Source organism: Crotalus tigris, unplaced genomic scaffold (assembly GCF_016545835.1).
Source record: "Crotalus tigris isolate CLP2741 ecotype Arizona unplaced genomic scaffold, ASM1654583v1 scf7180000019141.41017, whole genome shotgun sequence".
Taxonomy (NCBI): Eukaryota; Metazoa; Chordata; class Lepidosauria; order Squamata; family Viperidae; genus Crotalus; species Crotalus tigris.
The window spans coordinates 13454-39057 of NW_024097399.1; the positions used below are offsets into that span (position 1 = coordinate 13454).

At 33.5% G+C, this 25604-nt stretch overlaps 1 long non-coding RNA gene across 1 annotated transcript; it reads left to right on the plus strand.

Moving 5' to 3' along the window:
- The first annotated feature begins 376 nt into the window (after positions 1 to 376).
- Positions 377 to 10890, plus strand: LOC120315487. Its single transcript, XR_005558701.1, has 3 exons — positions 377 to 486; positions 6969 to 7085; positions 10786 to 10890. It is a non-coding gene; the product is annotated as an uncharacterized LOC120315487 (long non-coding RNA).
- Positions 10891 to 25604: the final 14714 nt, after the last annotated feature.

The following is a 25604-nucleotide window of genomic DNA, read 5'->3' on the forward strand; positions in this document are numbered from 1 at the left end:
GGTTTCCCCCCCAAAAAAGCCCTATGCAGAAGGGGGGCCTTGAATTTGTAGCTGTAGCCGAATAAACCCTAAACATATAGTCTATCTTTTGGGATATGGTTGTGTGCATGTTACCTGGGCAAATCATTTTATTAACAATTCTAAAAAAATTTAGAGTTTTTAGCTCCACCTCCCCCACGTCTCCCATTTTGCTATCATATCTCTACATGTCTGTTTGGAAAAATTATGTTGTAATCACTTGAAAATTAATAAATGAAGAAGCAGATTGTCTTTTATATTCTTGAGTCAATTTCAATTTTTATTGGCACTTAAAGATTTTTCTGTTTATGCCATTAAATGAAATCCATTTCTTTTTATGTGTTCTGCAGAATGTGAAGGATGATGGGCAGCATGTATGGAGACTAAAACACTTTAACAAGCCTGCCTACTGTAATCTCTGTTTGAATATGCTCATAGGATTAGGCAAACAGGGTCTCTCTTATTCGTGTGAGTATGCATCCTGGTTAATTCTGAATGTTATCTGGACAAAATGATTGATAGGGGCACAGGGATTTTTGGATCAAGAGCTTTTAGATTAGACCATTGTGAGTAGCCTTAAATGAGAAAGTGCAGATAAATATTGTATTTGGGTGCTGCCCAAATTTGTGTGTGCAGTTGTTCACACCCTTTGTAAATATCCAGTATAGCACATCAATAAAACAGATAAAACAATTACAATATATTGATTTGTGTGGATGTAACAAATACACACACACACACACACACACATATGGGAAAAATATATTAATGAGTCTAGAGGTCATATTCAGCAAACTATATGGGACAAGGCTTACAGTTAAGTTTGACTCTGCCAGAGTAGAGTTGATTCTGCCTTTTAAAAAGAAGGTCCTGTATCATGCTACGTAGAGGACTAAAACCAATATCTCTTACTTGGTATATTTTAGCATTTAGATGTTACTGCCGAGCTCGAAATCAAAATTCTGCAAGTTGCAGCCATTGCCTTATTTTGTGGAACTTAACAAATAATATCTGTATTTGTTAAAGTGCTCAGATCAGATTTTAAGTAAGTCATCTGCCAGGATTTGTTTTACCTTATATTGTATTTCTTTATTTCCAGTCTTCTTCTTTTTTGGTCCCTCATTTAGCTTTGTTATTTATTTATTTTGTTTTAAGCAATAAGTTTATTTCTTATTCTCTCCATCCCATCATGATTCATTCCCTGATCTTTAAATGCAAAGATGGGCAGAAGAAACGTTTCTGACGTTAATTGAATTAATAGCAGCACTGACAAAATAGCTTTCCTTTTATTCTTAATTACTTCTGAAATGAAGGTAGCTTCCACAATTTCATTAGTGCAAATTATTGCATGAATAGTCTGTGAGCTCAGTTCAGTTCTGGTACTCAAACTCCAGGACCAAATGCTGTATATCTTAGTACTGTAAATGGCTCTTGAACCAGGTTCTGCTTACAGGCACATTATAGTCTATTAGAAAATTAAAACAACATACATCTTCTAGTCCTCTTTTAATGCTACTTTTTATATTTACAATTTATTAAGTTTCAACAACATGAACAAAATTAAATAAGCAAAGAAAAAGAAGATAGAAAAAAGTGAAGATTAGACAAAAAGCAAAATAAAGATGCAGAAAGAAAAAGTAAAACAAGAAGAAAAGAAATAACTTCCAGCTTTCTTTGGTACAGATATAGATAAAAATACAAGCAACTAAAATTAAAAATAGACTACGTTACTTTATAACTCCATGTAATTCTAATAATCAAATACCAAAATCAAAGTTTAATTTTTCTCAGTTTCTTGCAAAAAAGTCCAAAAGAGATTTCCAAGTAAAATTAAAATTGATCAGTCCTGGAAGCTGTCAATTTTTCCATCTCTGTCAATTCCATCATAATTATCCATTTGTCCAATTTAGGCTTTTGTAAATCCTCTCACCTTTGCACAGCAAATCTAACTGTTTTATTTATTTATTTATCACATATAAAAACAAATTTCTATAACATCTCCCAATCTGTTTATCCATTAACCCCCAAAGGAAAGGCTCTGGTTTCAGTCATACGTTTATCTTTAAAATCTTCAGAATCAGAATTCATATTTGGTCCAGTGGTGGGATTCAAATATGTGAACAACCGGTTCTCTGGTGGATGTCACTTCCGGAAGTCCATTCTAGGCCTGGCCAACAAAAAATTAGCTACTGGTTCTGCCGAACTGGTGCAAACTGGCTGAATCCCACCACTGATTTGATCCCAATATACTCTAGCTTTCTTACATATCCACAAAAGATTAAAAATGTGCCTACTTTTGGTAACATTTCCGAAAAATATATTGTATCAAAAATTTACCCAGATCATACTGCCTTTACTTGTTCATCCTATTTCCATTTTAGTAAGATTTTTTTAGATTCTAGCAATAATATGATCATCATTTGTACCCTATTCCACAACAAATTCCATCTTACCAATTTCAAAATCTTTCTGTTAACTGGGCATACCAGAAAGCCAATGACATATATAACCTAATTCTAAATCTCCTCTTAAATTCTCATTGAAAGAAAGGCAGGTTTTAATGCTTATTAATAGTGGACAGGTGAGGTAGCTTTGATTCATTTCAGTGTTTTGCCATTAAGATAATATAGTATATGAAATTAATATAAAAACTCAGCATAATCTGTCCGTTATCTCACATAGCTCATAGTTTTCTATGGCACTTACTTCCATCATTTAGCATTTTTTTTATTTTTTTATTTATTTTAGTGATAACTTTATTTCTTATGCTCTCCATGCCATTCCCCTGATGAAACATGAAAAAGACAGAGTTTCTTCTTTGGTACAGATATAGATAAAAATGCATCTATTCTTAGAAGCAATGGCACCAATTTAAAATGCAGCTTCACAGGCAAATTTGCTTGAATACAGACACTTGAAGAATTGCCCTTCTTCAGTCTTATCCACTTTAGAATGCAACTAGAGGAAGGAAAGAGGTTGAACAAAATATTATATTCTTTCTCTGTTTTCATCTTCCTGTTTGATGTTGTGTTAAATTTTTAAAAATTAAAATTTTCAAAAGGTACTATTAAGTACCTTCCACCCAACTATGGGCATCTTCTGATTCTTTATTACCAGATAAAATAGTAAATTTATTATTTCTGAGATATTGGTAGAAATTTTATTATACTGTGGTGAGCAAAAAGTTCTGGAGAATTTAAGCATCTCCTTCTCTGACCATCAGCTATTGCTTTCTTTTGGCTATTGATTAATAACTCTCTATAGTATTAGGTTTGATTGTAAAGCCTTTCCTTAGTTTTTTTTTTCTTTTTATAACTCTATAGTTCCTTAATTCGGGTAGAGTCGGGGTGACTGAGTAGACCATTTAAAGACTGGACACTCTTCCTGCTGCCTTAGTTTCTTCAGTTGAAGAAAAAGGCAGCAACATTTGTAAATAGGAAGATATATTTTATTATCTTATGTTATTTTATTATTTTAATTTAGGTTGGTTCTTCATTAATAAGGCAATGATTCCCCTGAAACAAAATTAGTTGCTATAACTTCATTACTCTTTGTAAAATATAGTATTAAACCTTTGTTACAGAGACACATCAATCTTAACTTTCATCAATTCAAAAATATAATGCTGATGTTTTGTGAAATCAAATCTGAATATTATCAGAATGGAAAATGTGTTTCTTTAAAAATAGTAAAGTTTGCAATAGTTGCAATTAATTTTCTGAAATGAAGATATTGACAACAAATCAAAAATAAAGAAATAAACTACTATGTGGAAACAAGACTAATTAGCCATTTAGAGAAAGACAAACTCATTGCCCTTCATATTCGGTTGTACCAGCTGCTTTCATGCCTATAGTTTAGAAAGTATAGATTTCTTCATCTTGGCAGATGACAGGAAAACATTTGGCATTTGCCAATTAAATTTCTTCTATTTATTTGATTTGATTTAGGAATTATTGTGAACAGCTTAGTGAAAGCTGATTTAATCAAAAGTTGCTATTAAAGAGTACTCTGAGATTCTTCTCCAACTCTGCTAATATGTTATTTTCTTTACTGGACTGTCTTTTCTCTTTTAGAGTTAACTGGATATAATTCTTTGTAGATGAACTGTAGAAGAATGAGTAGTGAATAGGCCATTGAAAATTCATATTTATTTAGCAAAACTTTTCATAACTACATTTTTCTTTTAGTTTGCAAGTACACTGTCCATGAGCGATGTGTCTCAAGAGCATTAGCATCTTGTATCAAAACATATGTGAAATCAAAAAAGAATACTGATGTAAGCTGGCATTCATATCTGTAGAATTCTTCTATGCCTCTCTATATCTGTGTGCTTGTATATATATATAACAATTTAGCATTCCTTCAAAGGAGCACAAGATTCATGTTTTAAAAATAAGACCAGAATTCTGAAAGCTAATCTGCTGAACAGACAGTCAAATTTAGGGGGAAAAAATCCAGATTTGTCATCTCTGTGTTGCTGATTCAATATTTTCAAGGCACCTGCGACTGTAATTTACTTATATATGTATGGCAAGTTATATTTGTATAGGAATATATAAGTTATGTATGCCAAATATAGATTTGATAGCTTTTTAAGTAGCTATATAACATTCTCTATGAGCTTTTGCAGTAATCTAATACATAATGTCATTGAAGATTCCATGATGATTTCATTACTTAACATTCCTGGAGATTTGGGGTTAATTCTCATGCTTCCATAACTCTGACAGTCACATATAGCAGCATTCATTTTTTTATAATGATGTTTCATCTCATCTCCACCTCTCAGTTGAGGTAGTTTAAAAAAGCCCTTTATTCTTCTTGGGTAAAAACTGTTTTGAATCTTCTTCTGACATAAAATTGTTATAGATGTTATTTAGCATACTTCATCATCAATGATGTGATTACATTCAGGAGCTAGAGTATATCTGGTTTCTGTTGGTCACTTTCAACTTCATGACTCTACTCTTCCAGTCTCTGGACATTGACCACTATGTGCATTTGGTTTGGGCTGCAGGAGATGCTGGGTGCCAGGCTTCTACAGAGCATCTGTCTGCTTAATATCTGACCAGTGCTTTTTGAAGTGCTTGCTAGAACTTGTAAGTTCCCTCCTTATATACAACAATTTAGCATTCCTTCAAGAGAGCACAAGACCCATGTTTTAAAAATAAGACCAGAACTCTGAAAGCTTATCTTCTGCTGCACAGAAAGTCAACTGACTAGGTAAAAAATCCAGATTTGTCATCTCTGTCACCAGTGACTGCATTACATTTTTCTGCTGATAAAGGAATTTTGTGTGGCTTCTGCTTTTTACTATTTTATTATTCTGGTGGAGGACAAAGGCTACAACCTTTTGCCTACTCCAGAAATTAGTTCTTTGTGCTGCCATTTCTCCTGTTCTATTATACAACTTGGTTATAGTGGCGCTCTTCTTTTCCATAATCGTGACTTCTCAGCCTGCTATTTTTGGACATGAATTTCATCATTACTCTGAACCTGTATTCAGAACTAGCCCAGATGCAAGTACAATCTATGTACTTGATATCTAATAGTGTGGCAACTTGATTGTGTGACCATGCCAGTTATTCTAAATACTTACGTATGATTGCCAAATTTGTATGCTACCTTATGTTATGGAGAGCATTGGTGATTGTTTTCTTCATTAGCAAGTGATGTTTGATGGAAGAGAAAATAAATCCACAAATTACATTTATTAAGTTGTTGCATGCTAAATCAATAAGGGCAACCCCAGCCTCAATTTAAGAGATCAGCAATGATCATTCAACATATGTTTATGTCAGCTCATGGCATGGACAGTTACACTTAATGAAGCTATCTGGATATGCCCTTGGACATTCTTGCTCTAGATGCCTTCCTAGGAGTAGTTCTGATAGCCAGTTTGAGATTTCTTTATATCCCATGCATATTGAAATACAAGTCTAGATTTTGTATTTTTATCTGAGCAAATTGATAAATATCTAAAAGTATGGACCTCTAAAGGCATTAGAATTGGAATTTCCAGAATTGCTAGTTTGCATGTTTTTTGAGGAATTACATATTCAACATTACTGAAAAATACAGATTAAAGAATACAAGCTGCAATGGTATCTACTTTGTAATAAAAAAAAATACTTTTCTGCTGCTATTGGGGAAGCAATGTTGTCTAAAACAGGGTCCCAGCCTATGGGTCATGGGCCCTATTGGGCCACGGCTACTGGCCACTGGGCCATGGGCTCTCAACCTCACTCGGTCTAGTGCCCATGGACCCATTTGTGCATGCAGCAAGGCTAGAGATGGTGGCTAGCACCTGCACATCTGCGCAAACGGGGCCATTAGTGCATGCACGGATTACACAGCCCATTTGGGCTAGTGGCAGCTAGCACTGTGCACATACACAAACGGGGCTGCTTGCATCATGCAAGTTGCACAGCCCATTTGTGCATGCACACGGGGCTAGCAGCGGTGGCTAGTGCCTGCACGCCTACACAAACAAGGCCACTAGCACTGTGTGGGTGCATATGGCCCCATTTATACAGGTGCGCACATACACAAATTTCCCAGTTCTTACTTAACTCTTTTACACTTTAAACATTACAGCATAGCTGAAGTATAGAATCCGTTTATTTTTTTTAAAAAAAATATTCAAGGTCATTTTTTTGGAGCTGTTATTCATGAGACCCATTTTGGGAAAGACAAATAGCAAATCCTCAGGATTAATAATTTTATCTGGAAAATGTTTTCTTCAAACATAGTGGAAAGCAAGTGAGAGCTTTACTATTTAGTAAGGTGTATTGTTTTTTTTAGTTTTTAAACACTTTTAACATCTGGATATTGATCTGATGTTTATTTCAGTGCATTAACTATTGAACGTCATAATATTTCTTTATCTGGCAGTAGTTTATTTGGTACAAATTGGGTAAAAATAATTTCCTTTTGTCTTTTTCTAGGTTATGCATCACTTTTGGGTGGAAGGAAATTGTCCAACAAAATGTGATAAATGTCATAAAACTATAAAATGTTACCAAGGATTGACTGGGTTACATTGTGTATGGTGCCAAACCACAGTAAGTATTAGCAGTAATACCAATAATAGTGATAGTGAAAGTTGAGATATTATAGCATTGTATCTAGCTACCGCTACTAAAACAATTTAAGTGATATTATAATAGTGGCAACAAATAGAACTGATTAATAAACAAATAAACATCCATAAATGTTATCACCAAAATAAAAATAGTAAATAGTAAAAATAATTGCATATGTACAATTGTAAGATGACACAATTTCTTTATGACAATGACATTAAAAAAATGGAGCAACCTCGGTTTGTTGCTAAGGTGAGTCTTAATTCATTTGGATTTTTAAAAATTGACTTTAACAAGTGACTTTCTCATTTGCACACACAAAGGCTCTAAGACTGCTTTAATCATCCATAGTTATAATAAATACATATCTAGAAGATAAAAATAAAGTACGAATAAAATACAGAAATCAAACAGTAATATCATAATCAAATGTCAAACAAAATACATAGCATTCCTGTACCCTATAATAATATTTTCAAACAAATCTAATATTTGCCATTTCCACATCAGAATAAATGCACAAAGGCAGCACAGGTTAAAAACCTACATGTCCTATTTGCCTCATGGGTTTAAAAAAAAAGAGGAAAAGGAAAGGGGATAGAAAAGGTAAATAAAAAAGAAAGAAGCAATGAGTTTATACTTTTTTTAGTGCAGTGAGATACATAATAAAGTTATAGTATCAACTTTTTAGTTATACCAAATAGTAATTACTAGCCATTTCTATAACAGTATTGTCAAAACCCAAAGCAAACATTTCATTCCCCCACTTTCACACAGAAAGTCCAGAAGTGAGTAACCACAAAACTATTTACATTCTTGTCCCTAACTAGTGCAGTTAACTTTGCCATTTCTGCCATCTACTAAAATATTTCAAAATACATCACTGGATTTCTGCTCTTCATTATTTTTTTTATTAAGAATCCTTTTGAAGCCCAGACAACATTTATAGTTTTCTGTAGAAATAAATATTGTATGAGAACCTGGTGGTCAATGTCTTGGACTAAGAAAAATAAATAAAAATTATATATATATATATATATAAAATAAATGAGGAAGAAAACATTCAAAGGATTTTCTGAAAAAATAAAAAATACATCCTAAGTACTTGTGGTAGAAACACTAATTGCAGTTACATATTCTTCATGAGATAATCCATGTGTTTCTGTAATGTTATTCTATCATATTGTTATGCACTCTGTAATCTAATGTTAAACAACCCCTTTTACATCTTACTTGTTTTCTCAAAGATCAGTACTGCCTAATAAGAAGATTAAGCTGTTGATAGCATGCTACTAAGTAGGAGAACTGTTAATTATCACCTCATATGTAAGGATGCTTCAATTGGATGGTACATGGCTTAATGTACCTTCATTATGGTAAATGTGGTTTCACTATTACAAATGAGAATTAACATAAAAATGTTTTAGATTATAAGGCAACCCAAATAAAACTTTGGTACTTGAGGAGAAAAAAAAATGCTATACTTCTTTTCTGTTGCTAGGAAACTGCCAGAAAAAGTATTTTTGCAGGAATGATTAATGTATACAGGGGTGTTATTAGTTGCCAATCATTTTCAAATTCAAAAATATAGCAGTCAAATTATCTTTTACTAGATATCTGTCTAAAGAATATGTAATTGGCAAAAGGTGCATATTTCATATTAAAACTAATATATCATAAGTTTGATATATCAATCTCGTATCATAAACATGGATATATTATCCAAAGAAAATTAAATCATTCATTCAAACCAGAGAATAGTGATTTATGGAACAGCTGCTAGAGAACATATTTTACTGTATTGAGGAAGATCACCTGTTAAAGCAAATACTTATGTGCTCCCTATTAAGTATGTTGTACATCCAATTTGTATGCCTAATTTGTTAGGATATTTCCCAGTAATTAAAACCGGCATATCTGATAGCAAAAAATATTGATATAAAACTATGCTAATTAATGGCAAATGAACCCAGAGGCTAAATTATCCACCTCATGTTAGTCAACAATTATTTATTTCCCAATCATTTTATTTGGATATTAATGTGGTAGACATTTAATGCTATTATAGTTCACTTTTGTTTATTTATTTGTTTGTTTGTTTATTTATTTATTTTATTACTTTATTATAAATATTTCTACATCCCTAAAACAAAATGATGACAATATAGAACATTAAAAATAATAAAATATCCACACTATAAATATTAATAAAATCAATGGCTTCATACATTAGGAGGAAAGCCCAAGCAACATTATATATGATCAAAAGTTGTCAAAAAGTTTGTTTTCAATTTACTTATATATAACAAATTTAAACATTTTATAATGCATTTCTCTATTTACTCAATTTGAGTAAATAGTATTTGACTTTTTTCAGATAAGTGAGTTTACTATATGCACTACTTCAGTCATAATTTCATTTGATTTATGCAGGCTTTAGTTCTGAATAGACATCTTAAGGATTATTATAAGATTGCAGTTAAAACATTATTTTTTTTAAAAAATCAAAGGTTTAATTATGGGACTACTTCTTCATTAAATATGTTTAAGATGTGCTAATAGCATTTGTTTAGTTTAATCAACAATACAATAAATTCTGAAAGTTTTATTTTTTTCCTATTGATTTAAACTAGGATATGGAAATATTATTGTATAAACCATTGCATAACCAGAAGATCTATAAATGCTGTTTCCTCACTCCTTTCTCTGTATATCTATGTATGTGTAACAATGTTTGTGTACACAATATTTAATCCAGTTGGCTGATGAAAAATGTGGGACTGGCAGCAATCTCATCCCGTCTGTGAGTTATTTATTCACAAGGGTGATAGCATTAGCTATACACGTAAAACAAAATATTACTTCTAACATGTTACCATCAGCAGCAACAGCAACAACAGTTACAAAAATAACTGTTATTGAGAAAAAGCTCAAATTCTTATCTCGAAAGCAATTACTAGAATGCAAGGGGATTATTTTGGGGGGGGGGTGCCACCCTTCCAACCTTCTAAGATTGGTAAAATGAGTACCCAGATTGTTGGGAACAATATGCTGATATTTGTATATCGCTCAAAGAGTGCTGTAAAAGACTGTGGAGCAGTATATAAGTACTGTTGCTTTTATAGAAGGCGTGTGGATTCTGTTTGAGTAGCACCTTTTTTCAGTTTGTTACAATAGATAAAAAATGCTTCACTTTAAACATCACAACCAGCTAACCAGAGATTAGTATGATAGGATAAGAATAGGTGTCTCTTAGCCATAAAAACTTACTAGTCACTTTGTTTTCTGTCATCCCAATATATCTCATAGATTTGTCCTTGTGTTAAATAACTAACCCAATGTAAATTGATCACAGCTTCTATACAAAAAGATAGATTATGCAGAAATACATACACTCTAACAAATGATATAGAAAATATAAGAAAACATAGAATAGGATGTCACTCTTTTAGTTTTATATCATCAACTGTTTGTTAACAACGGCCTTTAAAGAAGTCAACTTTATAACCTTCCTTTATCAGTTATATTATAATTATAAAAATAAAACAGATTTCTGTGATTGTTGCATTTGTTTGATTGTTGATTGTTGAAACATAGTAATTCTAATCTTGTTTTAGCCATATTTAAATTCATTAATGTTTAATCCATAGTGATATTTTTATCTCTTTTTTTGTTACAGCTACATAATAAGTGTGCTTCACATCTAAAGCCTGAATGTGATTGTGGCATTCTGAAGGATCACATTCTACCTCCCTCCTCAATCTGTCCAGTAGTACTGGTAAGCTGTTCTTGTACATTCTAACATATCATGTTGCGTTTATATCTTTATAAACCAGAACTGATTTGTGAAGATTGATGAAAACTACACCATACAGTTTTACTAGTAATAGATAAATATTAACAAAATAGTGGTTCACCAGCAGTGGAAATTACAACATATGAAAAATAAATTAATGTTTTTTTCATACATCACTGTCATAGTAGCCTTTCAAATGCTTTTTTTTTAGTCCCTAAATACTCTTCTGATTATACTATCAAAATTAATCAAACATTGAGAATTAGAGGCATTTCTTTTTTTGCAAGTCAAGTAATTCTTTCCCAAAAGGAAACAAAATTAAGAAATTCCATAAAATAGTCTTGTCTGTTTTTGTGATGGGGCCATATCTAAATTTTGCTCATTATAGTCATTAGATATGAAAACAAACAAAACAGTAACAAATGTATAATGCAAACCCACAAAAAGAATGTCCGCTCTGTGAAAATAAAGCCTACTATGCTTTCACTACTTAAATTTAACAGCCATTTTAAAAGCAAAATATCTATATATCTTTTGTCATTTATGGAACCAGCTTCCCAAAATATCTAAATTTCTAGAATTTTATTTTGTTTGGAGTTGACATTAATATTGGGGACTCAGATGTCAGCCAGGATCATTCTAGAATAATGACATTGTCCTTGCAGCAAGCAATTTATCCACATTACATCTTTTATGATACTATTTAAAACAATAAATTTCACTCTCTACAAAATAATTATTCGGTGCAATGTATGTTGTGATCAGTGCTACAAAGGTTTTTCCATATCAGAATAAACAAAGAGAGAAGATATTAGAATTTAATCTTAAATCTTTAAATCAAGACTTAGACAAATCACCATAAAAAACACAGCAAATTGATGGCTATAGTTGCTTGGCCTGCAATGAAGTATAAATCCTTCTTTTGCATTTTGTAAATGACACTTTATACTGTTACATTTAAGTCATGTCAATGTAATTAGTATAAAATCCATGGATAAAGTATAGATAATCCTCGATTTACAACCACAATTGAGCCTCAAATTTCTGCTGCTGAGACATTAAGTAGGTTTTGCCTCATTTTATGACCTTTCTTGCTATAGTTGTTAAGTGAATCACTGCAGTTGTTAAATTAGTAACATGGTTGCTAAGTGAATCTGGCTTGCCCATGGATTTTGCTTGTCAGAAGGTTACAAAAGTTGATCACATGACCGTGGAACACTGCAACTGTCATAAATAGTTGCCAACCTTCTGAATTTTGATCATATGACTACAGGGATTGTTGCAATGGTCATTAGTGTGATAAATGGTCATAAATTACTTTTTCAGTGCCATTGTAATTTTGAATAGTCATTAAACAATCTGTTGTAAGTAGAGGACTATTGTAAATATAATTTGTAGATGTATAACCCTAAGTCTATGGGATTAGATTTAGAAGCTTGCTTTAAATGGGCAAATAAAAAAACTGAAGAAGCTCTTTGGATGAGAAGCAAAATGTCTTCAAGTAAAAACAAAGAAAGTCCAGTTGCCTCTTGCTTAAACTAATGAAATCCAATCACAGCCAGAATCTCTGCAAATATAAGAACACAGGTATTCTGAGTACAGCATGGCAACAAATTTGATTTAAGAATGGTAATCATTGGGAGATAAAAGAATTTACTAAGATTCTGTATCCATCTACCAGGTTATGCTGCTATCGTAAAATAATTAATTGAAGTCTGATGGACTACTTAATTGGAGATATTGATAAGTCACTTGTCCCAGTTGCATAGAATACAGTTGGCTAAACAACTATAACCAAATATATTCTATGAAGCTTATACTATGATATCCCCTTCCATATGGAAATCAGAATTAAGATGCCCTTGAATATCAGTGCCTGGTATTAAAGCTAATAGGAATTTATTCCAAAGACCGGATTCTTTTGAGAGCACAAATCAGTCTTAATTATGAGATAATTTTTTCTGTATTTTTGGAATAGCAGATTATTTAGCAATAGTATATAATGCTTAACATTAGGAAACATTTCTTCACCAAATGGAAATATGAAATTTTGAATAAATGAGCAAAGCTGCATAATATACACTTGCCAGGTTTTTAACTTCACTATGAAATATAAAACTAGATTTTTTTGTTTTCTGTCACATATATTTAAGTGAACAGTGAACAGTTAAAATATGTTCATTTTAAGTATGACGATTTTAAATTTTATGGGTTTTTTTAAAGTACAAAAAATGCATATTATGCATTGTTGCTGTGCAGTTCTCTTGTGGTCTTGATCCTTCACATTCAAGATGTATTATGTGTAGATCATACAGCCAATATGGTTATGTTACATCCTGTAGCATAAATTAATTCAGGTCACAGATACAACAGTGCTCTGCTGAACCATATAGCTAGTGAAACCAGCAAATAATGGTGCAAATTCAGAGAAAAAATGTTACAAAAAGCACTGTAAAAAAATAGAAAAGTGATGTTACTCCTAGACTGATTCATAATAACTAGTAGGGCATTCACTACACCTCCTCTTTGCAAAATAAGCGGATGTCATCTGGACATAGGTAATGATGTCATTATTAAATGGGCTCCTGTCAAAGCTCTTTGAGGAATCTACTTCAGAGGAAAAGGGGGAAACCTTTTTTATGTAACAGAAGAAAACCACAGAGTCAAAAAGAAAGAAAGAAAATAAAAGGAAAGGAAAAGAAAAAAGAAAAGATCTCACTCTAAGATATGACCAGGGACAGAGACAACATGATTTCATACAACCCGTTCCAAACCTGTAGATCAGACAATCGTTCCACAATGATGGCATTGTTGCAGGATAATGCAGTATTAGTGCAGAAGTGCAAGGATTCAGTTGTGGACTCTTTGATAATAAAGACTTGTTTAGAGTCATATTTTTTCCTGACAAAGTTACATTCTGTAATATATTGAGTTAAATTATGGAACAGGTTGCTGAGATCTGTGCAGGAACATTTAGCAGACCACGTGGCCTGCTAGGCAGACTTGCTGTCTACAAGACTGTTTATTACGCATTTGAGCGGGAGAATACTGTGCTCTCATTGGCTGATGCCTCCCAGAGTTGACTGTATAAATAGGGGTGGAGCAATGCTTGTTAGTTTCTGTTTTGACCTTCAATAAAGAAGTACTTGTTTCTATTACTGCCTCTTCAATGCTGAACCAAGCAGAAAACAGAACACATTCCATTAAGGATTAATCAACTGAGTTCAAGTGCAGTCTTTTGCATAAAAAAATCTTGATTAAAAAAAATGTTGTGGAACATGTATTGTAGTCTTCTATGTGTGAAGCCTGCAAGGTTTCTGTATATAAGTCCTAAACATTATTCTAACCTCTTCCTTGAACTCCTGACCTTTAGCTTACTTCTTTACTATTGTTTCAACTGCTTCATTAAATCTGTAGTGTTGCCTCTGTTGTTTTAAACTCCAGACTAGGATTCATCTTGGTGTTCCTGTTCACTCTAAGTGATATTTGAATCGCTGACTATGGTTTGCAGACATTCCATTTGAGTTACACATTTCAAACCAAACAACATCTTTCTCCTAGGTCTGATGCTGTGCATAATGTTATAGCACCATAATTTCAAAAGAAATTCCTTGTTCTCTGAGTTGCTGCAGGACATGAAATGAGTAAAGAGAAACTAGTGTGATGGTAAAGAAATTTGAAGTATGTATTCCATCAGTCGCAGATGGATAACCATATTTGAAAGTATACTGTGGTGTTAAACATGATAAAGTATTCTTACTCCTCCTTACTACACTTGCCAATTCATATCCAGGGGCTCATTTCAGATACTCACTCCCTACTCAGTAAATGGAATGAAGATTCCTTCTATATGATACTGTGATATATGTGTGAGTTATTTTGCTGATAAAATCTTTTGCTTGACCCAGATTGGATAGACACTTGAAATAAGATCAGGATCTTTTTTTGTATTAAACTTCTGTAGACCAAGGATGTAAATAGAATTAATCAGTGCTTTTTTTTTGTAAATAAAAAAGGTGCTGGAACTCACATATGTCATACAGACCACCTTGCCTACCCTACAAGGTTCCATCCAAAAAAGGTGCCGGAACTCCGTTCTAGGTGTTCGATGACAAAAAAAGCCCTGGAATTAATCTATCTATATCCTTGGTCCATGCCCTACCTAATTTTAATTTTGTGGTGGTAACGATACACATATGCCTTTGGGTCAAAATTGAGGTAGGTTCTGGTTAAATTATATCTCCTTCAGACTGGCAGCAAGAGTTACAGTTTGAGGCTATGAATTACAGTGTCTCTGTTCTTTCCTAGACAGACAGTTCCAATCAGTTTGTTTGAGGAAAAGAGCAGTTGCATGATTTTTACTCCAGTATGAGCCCCCAAGGGGGCCATGTTACTTAGGATCTCTTTGAAGCCATTGAGAGAAGTCAATGATTTTGTATGATAGATGATCAATATGGTCAGGATACACATCTATTTTGTTACCCCAAGTCGGACCAGGGATGCAATGGAAATCCTGGCCTGGTGTCTGATGACCATGGAGCTCGAATGATTAAAAAAAAGCTTGGTTTAATCCCACCAAGAGAAAGTTGCAAGTGATAATTCTGACTTGATCATGGTTTCCAGCTTTCTTTTGGATTAGATCCAAGGTCCTCCCAGGTTCATGATCCATGCTAAAGTGAATATGTTATTTTGTAACCCATTTCCATCAAATCTGCTAGGCAACAATTACCCATGCCTCATACATAGAATATTGTAACATAGTGTATACAGGCTTGAAGATTATTTTCTTATTCAAAATGTGGCAGCCTATCTACTAATGAAGCATCAGGTTCAACACAGTTTTTTTTTTAAATGCATTGGACTTTAGGGGCACTGGACTTGGCTTCAAGTGTACTAGTTTCAATTCAAGGTATTACTTACAACTTTAAACTCTGCATGGTTTGACATCAAATTTCACCAAACATCTTTTCAATCAGATTATGCCTCCTATTGTCAAAAATATGTGACTGGCTATATCTTGCAGAATCTGAGGGTCTGATGTGGGGAGATTGTGTGCTTTCTCATTGATGTCCCATGATTTTGAATACCCAGCCGCCTAAGAGTATGTTTCAGCATGGTGTTTCAGTAGTGAAGGTGTAAAATTGTGTAGATTAGATAGATTGTGTTTGATTTTATTTTTATGCTTCCATTAGATAGTTTATCATATTTTACACCATGTATACAGTATATTATGATACATGTGTTGAAATGAAATTATTTTCAGATATAAACTGCGCATACAGATATCAAATGATAATTTTTTAATAATGTCAGATCCAGTTTATTGCTATCCACCTTTTATATCTGTAACATTTTAATTAATTTACAGAGATCAAATAAGAGTACATTGAGATTTGTTTCCTAATGAGGATGCACTTAGAAGAAAGGTTTTACATCTTTCTGATATCCTGTGGGTAATTATGTTCTAATTATATAGGAAGGGGGAACATGATAACTCAGTTCTGAAATTGTTCTTTGGATCCAATTAATTGTATCCATAAAAGGATCACTTATAGCGAAGGTGACTGGCAATATCTTTAAACTTTAATTCTATATTTTGTACTGCAGCAGAATTACATTCTAACAACACTAAAAGCAGAACATTGGCCTAAGATAAATAGGATTATTAATGAATACATACAGTATATGGCTCATTTTATATAACTGAATGCAACTGAAACAGACATTAATACAATATATGGATGTGTTCTTCATCAACTTTTTTCCCTTTTACAACTGCTCTGTCCTATTTGTCAATATAATCAATAATTCTTCAAAACAGAAAACTCAGAAAAACATTTTCTCTGAACATTGTTTTTCTAGTCAAAAGCTGACCAAGCTATGCAACTTTTATTAACTTCTTTGCTTGGACAAAGTTTAATACTAGAATGAGCCTAAAATGTTAGACATTGAGCAATTAAACTGAATTTTACCCAGATTTATCAGTTCTTCTGGACATAATTAACTAATATTTTGATACAGATTATAATGGAATGATTTTCAATTCATATGTAATTGGAAGTGCAAAATGAGCACTAATTTAGTGGTAGAACTTGGAGAAATGTTAAATTGAGACCTGATTCATATTTCTTAAGTGATAGTTGAACTGTGATTCAATGAAATAATCATGCACATGCCTATCATGTTCCTAAACTTTACATTTATTTTTAGAAAATTCTATTATAAGAATAAGACAATGAAAAGAAATGTTTCCAAATAATTATGCCTAATATTTAGAGAAACAAAGAATAGAAAAACAAAGTAGTACAACTGTAGGCTTAAAAAGTAACAAAAATAGAGTTTGTCACATACAACAATTAGTAACATAAAACTATAAAAGTAACTGCTTGTGCTTTTACATGTCTTTTAGCTGTAAACAATTTGAAGACATAAACATGTGTACCAGTTGAACCCGTGACTCTTCTTTCTGACTAAAATGTTTAGAAACATTTGTACCTTAGTGTATCTATGTACCTTAATGTATAAAACCATTCTTTCACAGTACTTTAACAGAAATCATGATGAATTTGTGTGCATTCATGATGCTTTTATTCTTGCCCTGTTTTGGAACATTTGGAAAGGGGGTGGAGCAACCAATATAAGTTATCTTATGAGTTAATGGAAACTTAGAGCTATTTTTAGAAACTATTTGTGTAAGAGTGGTTGGAATCCTTTTGGATAAAGCTGAACAAACTGATTGGTATGCTTAGATTTTGGTAAATGTATTTGGACTTATATTCCCCTTGAATAATATAGTTGTTTGATATGAGGCAGGATTGATTACGTGGGATGTATATGTTGATTTGCTGTCTAGTCCCTCAATACTTGAATAATATGTTATTCTAATACTATTTATGTCGGATTCCCTTTAAAATAATATATTTTATGATTACTGTATTGTCTTCACCAAGTACACTAGTGATCATACTCAACATTGAACTATTATTAGCCTAATCCTAATTTTTGTAGATAATATTTAGAGCCACCTGTCTGTATAAAATATCTTGAACTCCAAATTGTCTTTAGATTTATTTTTACAAAAACTCAGATGTAGATTCTTTTCAGACATTTGTGGATGGGTTAATTTTTTTATGATGCAGTCATCTTCTTGAATTTTATCCTAAGTTGCACATTATGTTAAAAATAGTTTTTATATAAATACATACAACAATAACAAGTAAGAAATAAACCTGTGTTATCATTCTGTAATTACTTAATATGTATGGAAGAATCATACTGGAATTGCTTACTTGTTCAATGGATTGACTGCATATTCAGAATCCTTTATAGGAATGTTTTTAATTAGTTGTGTATGTTTTCACAGTTTTAAACTTGTAGCTGAAACTGTTTTTCTCCAACAGACTCTACCTCCTTTAGGAGTTTCACTTCCTGAGGTGCGTAATGTAAAAGTGTTCACAGATGCAAATGAAAGTTGTTTGGATGTTGTGATGTATTTTGGAACTTTAAAATCTTTGTTTATGGTTCAGATCAACTTCAGTCAGATTACTTTGCTTTATGTGTGCCAACATACATCAGTGATAATAAAAGATTCAGAGCGGCCCCAAGAACATTTTTTGGTGATTCTCACTCTCACCACATGAGAAAAAAAAGTGAAGCAAATTAACAAGTTTCCTTCCCTCCCTCCCTCCTCCTTCCTTCCTTCCTTCCTTCCTTCCTTCCTTCCTTCCTTCCTTCCTTCCTTCCTTCCTTCCTTCCTTCCTTCCTTCCTTCCTTCCTTCTCTGGATAGTCTTCATTGTTATACCTGAAGACAACAGATGAGCTTAAATAGGCTCAAGAAAAACTGTATGGGACTTAGCTATCCTTTCTAACATTTTGCTGCCATGTATTTCACATTACAGAGATTTGTTTAACTCTGCCTAAGAGTTGAATAGATTTTGATAGTAGAAAAAGAAAGTTAACTACTGTTGAATCTCAATAGTATTAGAGGTTGAAGTGAAAAATAGATAATAAAATGTTTGCATGATATAAAAGTGTCTTGAAGTCCAAGTTGTGCTCCAGTAATAAAAAATGGGTAATAGGCTCAATAGTTGACAAAATCAACAAGAAACTTGTTTTAAAAATATATCTGTAGAATAATTAGAAAGGGTTAGTCCTCCAAGATTAAATCAGCAAGGATAGAACTCAGGAATTCAGTATTCCCTTGGGAATAAACAATATTTCTAAAAGTAGATGGAAGAACACAGCAACTTATGTTTCTAGCCATCAATATATGCATTAGCTTTTCTGTGTTATATTGAGTAACTTTCACCCAGCAGTGGATGAATCCATGAGACAAAATGATTACAGCTGCATCAATCATTTTGTACATCTTAATAAAATAGTCATAACTAGAACATATATGCCACTCAGAAAATAAATGTCTGCATTTTTTCAGTGTCATTTATTTTCAATAAATGTCAACTTCACATACATTTAATATAAGTATATTGCACTATTACCCTGAGATTCTGTTTAGTTCTTGCAGAAAATGCCAGGTGTATAGTGAACTTCTGATTTCAAGATTTTGAAAGCATTGTAATTGCATCCTACAAACTTTTTTTTTTTTGCATTTGTTCTAATCCTTTTTGAATGTTTTTCAGTTAAAACTCAAAGTGAATCAAATTCTGTTTAGGTATATAATTCAATAAGTTATTGGCAAATAACTTGAAATGAATTTCAAATTGTTGAAATAATTTAAAGTAACAACAATCTTAAAAAGGTAGTATATAGATTGAATCAAGATTGAATTAATATAATCCAATTATTTACTTTAATACACCAAAAATTTATTCTTCATTATTTAGTGTAATATATTTAATATGCTATAGCTCTTTGCTTGCATTTGTACAATGTAACCTTTGGAATAAAGAATTTTTGGACAATTAATTGGGGATAGAACTATTTCTTTATGTAGATTTCTATTTTCCTTTTGAAATAACAAAATAAAGTTCCTAGCTATCATGAAACCTATTCAGATACTACCCTAATTCTTGACCATGTTGAGAATTTTGAAAATTTTATATCCCAATCTTATGAAGCTGTCAAATTGAAGAAAGAAAAGCTCCAGTGTCATCAATTCTTTCATTTTTTGTATAACTAAATATATCTATCTATGAATTACCTGCATAAGTTTCTCCAATATTCCTTGAGATGCACTGTAGCAAAAGTAACTAATCCAGTCACACTTTTAGAATGTCCATTTCTGATATTTAATGATATATCAAAAGGTTCCAACTGAATTTTCACTTTAATAATATGAAAAATATATTTTACTATGTAGAGTATTAGGAAATAAGATCTTGAGATAAGATCTTGTTGAAATGAATGAGCAGATAGTTTCAGTGAAAGTCTTTCTGCATTCTTTGGCATAAATACAAGTAAAGGAGAAAGTTTAGTTCAAACACAGCAAGCCTGACAGAAAGTTGGTCTGAAGACATGTTATTTGTACCATTGTCCTATTTCTGACCAAACAGTGAACAATCTTTGAGAGGAAGAACCATTGATTATTTAAAGGAATTTTGTGTGGAGAGATCTCTACCTGACAAGCATAGACATCACCTTCCTTTATATGGAATGTTAGTAATTTCACATTATAGGAGAATATTTGATTGAATGTAAATAGGATCTTTTTTACGAAATTGCTTTTGATACAATAGGAATAGAATCTGTAATCGCATATGATAATAGGACCAATGTTAAAATATTGATCATTGTGCATCCTTAAAGCTGCTTGGCTACATTTTAAAGCATTTAAATGAAGGAAAAACAATAAGTTTGCTTTTTATGAAATAGTATATTTTGCTACTGATTTTTTTCTATTTTGCTAATGACTCTTTTCCTTTAAATTTAGAAAAAAGGGTAATCACTGGAACAAAGAATTAAAAGCTTCCCTTTCTGTATATTTTCTTCTATACAATTGTGTCTGATTCTTGGAGACTGTATGGACAAAGTCCCTGCAGTTTTCTTGGTAAGCTTTTTTTCAGAAGCAGTTTGCCATTGCCTTGTTCCTAGGGTTGAGAAAAAGTGACCTGCCCAAAGTTACCATAATGCCTTCATGCCCAAGTCATGACTAAAACTCTTGGTGTCCCAGTTTCTAACCTGATGCCTTAAACACTAGACCAAATTGGCCGGTCCTAGAAAGAAGGAAAGAAATGGCAAACCATTTCTGATTAAAAAAAACTTGCCAAGAAAACTGCAGGGACTTGTGGCTGTCTTTACAAATGTCACATTTCTATTAGAATTTATTTAGACATAGGCTATATAGTTAGTTCACATGAATAAATTATAAACAGGACTGTTCTGTACATTTTTATTTACTTTAGATTTTCTCTTGACAAAGCACCATCTTCTGCAATCTGTTGTCCTTTAGATCAGTTTCAGACTACTACTCCTGCATTCAGAGTTAGAACAGCTTGAAAATGTTGATCTGTAATCCCAAATATATCGGTTGGCTGATATTGCTTTAGCACAACAGACTATAGCAGCATAACAGCTGTTGCTATTACTTACCTGACAAAATCAATTCTTTTTCTTTATGTCTTCTTGCACCAATTTAAAAACTGCAAATGGTTCACAATTACCACTTCTGTTTGTATTTCCCTGTATATTCAAAGAAAGAACTCTCTTATGTTGACATACATATTCTTTGAATTTAACAATGTTATGAATTGCTATTTTTGTGTTGATTATAATAGGTATTAGCATCTTTTGGGGATTATATTTATAAATATAGTTTAATAATAAACTGTATCAGAGAAAAATGGGAGAACAAAAGCTGGCTGGGTAACTCTGTCTCAACCTCAGAATACATATATCTACTAATCTGTACTGTAAGGCATAGTTGGTTGCAGACCATTACTTTCAACAAAGGCTTCATCCTGCAATGGATTGATTGAAGCTAAAAATAATAATTTGAATTAAATTTATGAACAGATGATTTTCAAATGTTGATTCTTATACTGGTAATGCTAGCAGAGGAAATGACAACAGTAATGTCATGTGTAACTATGAGAATGGCTCTAATGCAGCATTCTTGCTTTTGCAGAAGAACACCATTGCTGTGTACTGTATTTACTAGGATTGCTTTAACTTCAAATAACAATTCAATTTAGTGGTGGTATTGTTAATAATCACCTGGCTTCCAGATCATAACTTGGTAATAATGCACAGTAGATTTACCTGCAGTATGCCACTCTATGATATTACTATATTTCATCTCTTTTTGAAAAAAAGAAAAAAAAGAGGCAAACAAAGTCATTACTAAAAGCCAACACGGGTTTGTCAAAAACAGATCATCATGCCAGACAAATCTTATTGCATTCTTGACCAAGTGACAAAATTAGTGGATCAGTGGAATGCTGTGGATATAATTTACTTGGACTTCAGTAAGGCATTTGATAAAGTAGATGACAACCTACTACTTGATAAGATAGAAACATGTGGGTTAGACAGCATCACCACCAGATGGATCCGTAGCTGGCTGTGGTCCTCAATGGAACTTCATCTACATGGAGGGAAGTTTGTAGTGGGGTGCCCAGGGCTCTATTCTGGGCCCAGTGCTTTTCAACTTCTTCATCAATGATTTGGATGAGGGGACAGATGGGGAAATCATCAAATTTGCAGATGACACCAAGCTGACAGGAATAGCCAACACTCCAGAAGACAGGCTTCAGATACAGGAGGATCTGGACAGACTTGAACACTTATGAAATTGAATGGTGAAAAAAGCAAGGTTCTACATTTAGGCAAGAAAAACCAAATGTACAGGTAAGTATAGGGGGTACCTTGCTCAATAGTAGTAACTGTGAGAGGGACCTTGGAGTCCTAGTGGACAATCACTTAAATATGAGCCAGCAGCTGCCAAAAAGGCCAACACAGTGGTAGGCTGCATTAACAGAGGGATAGAATCAAGATCACATGAAGTATTAATACCACTTTACCATGCCTTGGTAAGGCCACACTTGGAATACTGCATCCAGTTTTGGTCACCACAATGTAAAAAAGATATTGAGACTCTAGAAAGAGAACAGAGAAGAGCAACAAAGATTATTAGGGGACTGGAGGCTAAAGCATATAAGGAACGGCTCCTGGAAGAGAATGAAGAGAATGAACGAGGGGGGAATGACGGCTGCTGGAAGAGAATGAAGAGAAGGACGAGGGGGGACAAGATAGCAGTATTCCAGTATCTCAGGGGCTGCCATAAAAAAGAGGGAATTAAGCTATTTTCCAAGGCACCTGAAGGCAGGACAAGAAGCAATGCATGGAAACTAATCAAGGAGAGACGCAACCTAGAACTAAGGAGAAATTTTCTGACAATTAGAACAATAACCAGTGGAACAACCTGCCTCCAGAAGTGGTGAATGCTCCAACACTGGAAGTTTTTAAGAAGAGACTGGACGGCCATTGGTTTGAAATGGTATAGAGTTTCCTGCTTGAGCAGGGGATTGGATTAGATGACCTCCAAGGTCCCTTCCAACTTTATTATTATTATCGATCATCGCACAGTCAGCCAGATGTTCAGACTGGATTTGGCATTTTGTCTACCTATCGAGTCATTACCCAGGACCTGGGATAGGCAGATGTGGATGTTTGATGGTATTACAGATATCGTCGCAGGATGGAAGCAGTTCCTAATAAGGCCGCCTTTTGCAATTGACTAATAGCGAATTTGTCAATGCCAATGGTGTTCAAGTGGTGCTCCAGTTGTTTTGGGATTGCACCCAAGGAGCCTATTACTATTGGTACTACCCTTGCTTGCTTTTGCCACAGTCTTTCTATTTCTATTTGTAGGTCTTTGTATTTTGTTATCTTCTCCAGTTCTTTCTCTTCTATTCTGCTATCTCCAGGCACTGCCACGTCCACTATCCAGACTTTTTTGTCTTTCTTATCGACAATTGTTAAGTCTGGGGTGTTATGTTGCAGGTGCTTGTCTGTTTGAATTCTGAAGTCCCAGAGCAGTTTAATTTTATCATTTTCTATGACTTTCTCTATTTTATGATCCCACCAGTTTTTGCTTACAGGCAAATGATATTTTTTGCAGATCTTCCAATGCACCATTGTTGCTACTTTGTCATGCCGCTGCTTGTAATCAGTCTGTGCAATCTTCTTGCAACAGCTTACCAAGTGGTCCACTGTTTCTTCAGCTTCTTTGCATAGGCGGCACTTACTGTCTGTTGCTGTCTTCTCAATTTTGACTTTGTATGCATTTGTCCTTAAGGCTTGGTCTTGTGCAGCCAGAATTAGTCCCTCGGTCTCTTTCTTCAATTTTCCTGCTCTTAGCCATTGCCAGGTTTTATTGTTATCTGCTTTCCCAGCTATTTTTTTCAATGCATTGGCCATGTAGTGCTTTGTCTTCCCATGCCTCTATTCTGTTCTTCATTTAGTTCTTTCTTGAAGGCCAGTTTGGTCTCTCCAGTAGTTAGTAAGCCTTCCTGATATACTAATTTCAGTGCATCTTCATCATTGTTCTTCAGATATTCTTCCAAAGCCATTTTTTCTTCTTCAACCATCTGATGTACTTGTAGCATTCCACGCCCACCTATTTGCCTTGGTAGATAAAGTCTATCAATGTCACTGCGTGGATGAAGGGCATGATTCATTGTCATTATTTTTCTGGTCTGCCTATCCATTGCTTTTAGTTCTGCTTGAGTCCAGTCCACTATTCCAGCTGTGTACCTAATGACTGGGATTGCCCAGGTGTTGATTGCCTTTATGGTATTTCCTCCATTGAGTTTGGATTTTAAGATCTTCTTCACTCTCTTGATGTATTCACCTCTAATCTTTTTCTTGACTTCAGTGTGCTTGATGTTGTCAGCTTGAAGGATACCCAAGTATTTGTAGTACTCTTCCTCATCCAGACTCTTAATGTTATTTTCGTGGGGCATCTTGATTCCTTCAGTTTTCACTATTTTTCCTTGTTTGATAGTAAGTGTGGCACATTTGTCCAAGCCAAACTCCATTACAATATCTTGGCTATATATACGGACAGTGTTGAGCAGCGATTCTATTTCAGATGATGTTTTTCCATACAGTTTCAGATCATTCATGTAAAGGAGGTGGGATAGTCTGGCAGATGTTTTTGATGTTTGATAGCCATGTCCTGAGTTATTCAGTATCGTTGACAGAGGAAACAGTGCAATAACAAATAGTAATGGTGATAATGAATCTCCTTGAAATATTCCTCTCTTGATATTAACCTCTCCCAGCCTCTCACCATTGATCTGCAACTGTGTCTTCCATTGTGCCATCGATCTTTGCACAAATTTTCTGATGTTTCTACTGACTCCTGTTATTTCTAGGCACTTTATTATCCAATCATGTGGCAGAGAGTCAAATGCCTTTTTGTAGTCAATCCATGCCACATTCAGGTTGGTCTTCCTTCTCTTGCAGTTTTCCAAGATCATTTTGTCTATTAGGAGTTGATCTTTTGTTCCTCTGCTATTGGGGCGGTTTCCTTTCTGCTCAGGTGGAAAGAGATTGTTTTCAACTAGATGCTGTTGTACTGCATCAGCTACCACACCAGTTAGTAATTTGAAAGTTGTTGGTAAGCAGGTAATTGGCCTGTAGTTACCTGGTGTTGCCCCTTTTGCTGGATTTTTCATTATTAGGTAGGTTTTATATTATATTTAATTATTATTATTATTATTATATTATTATTATATTT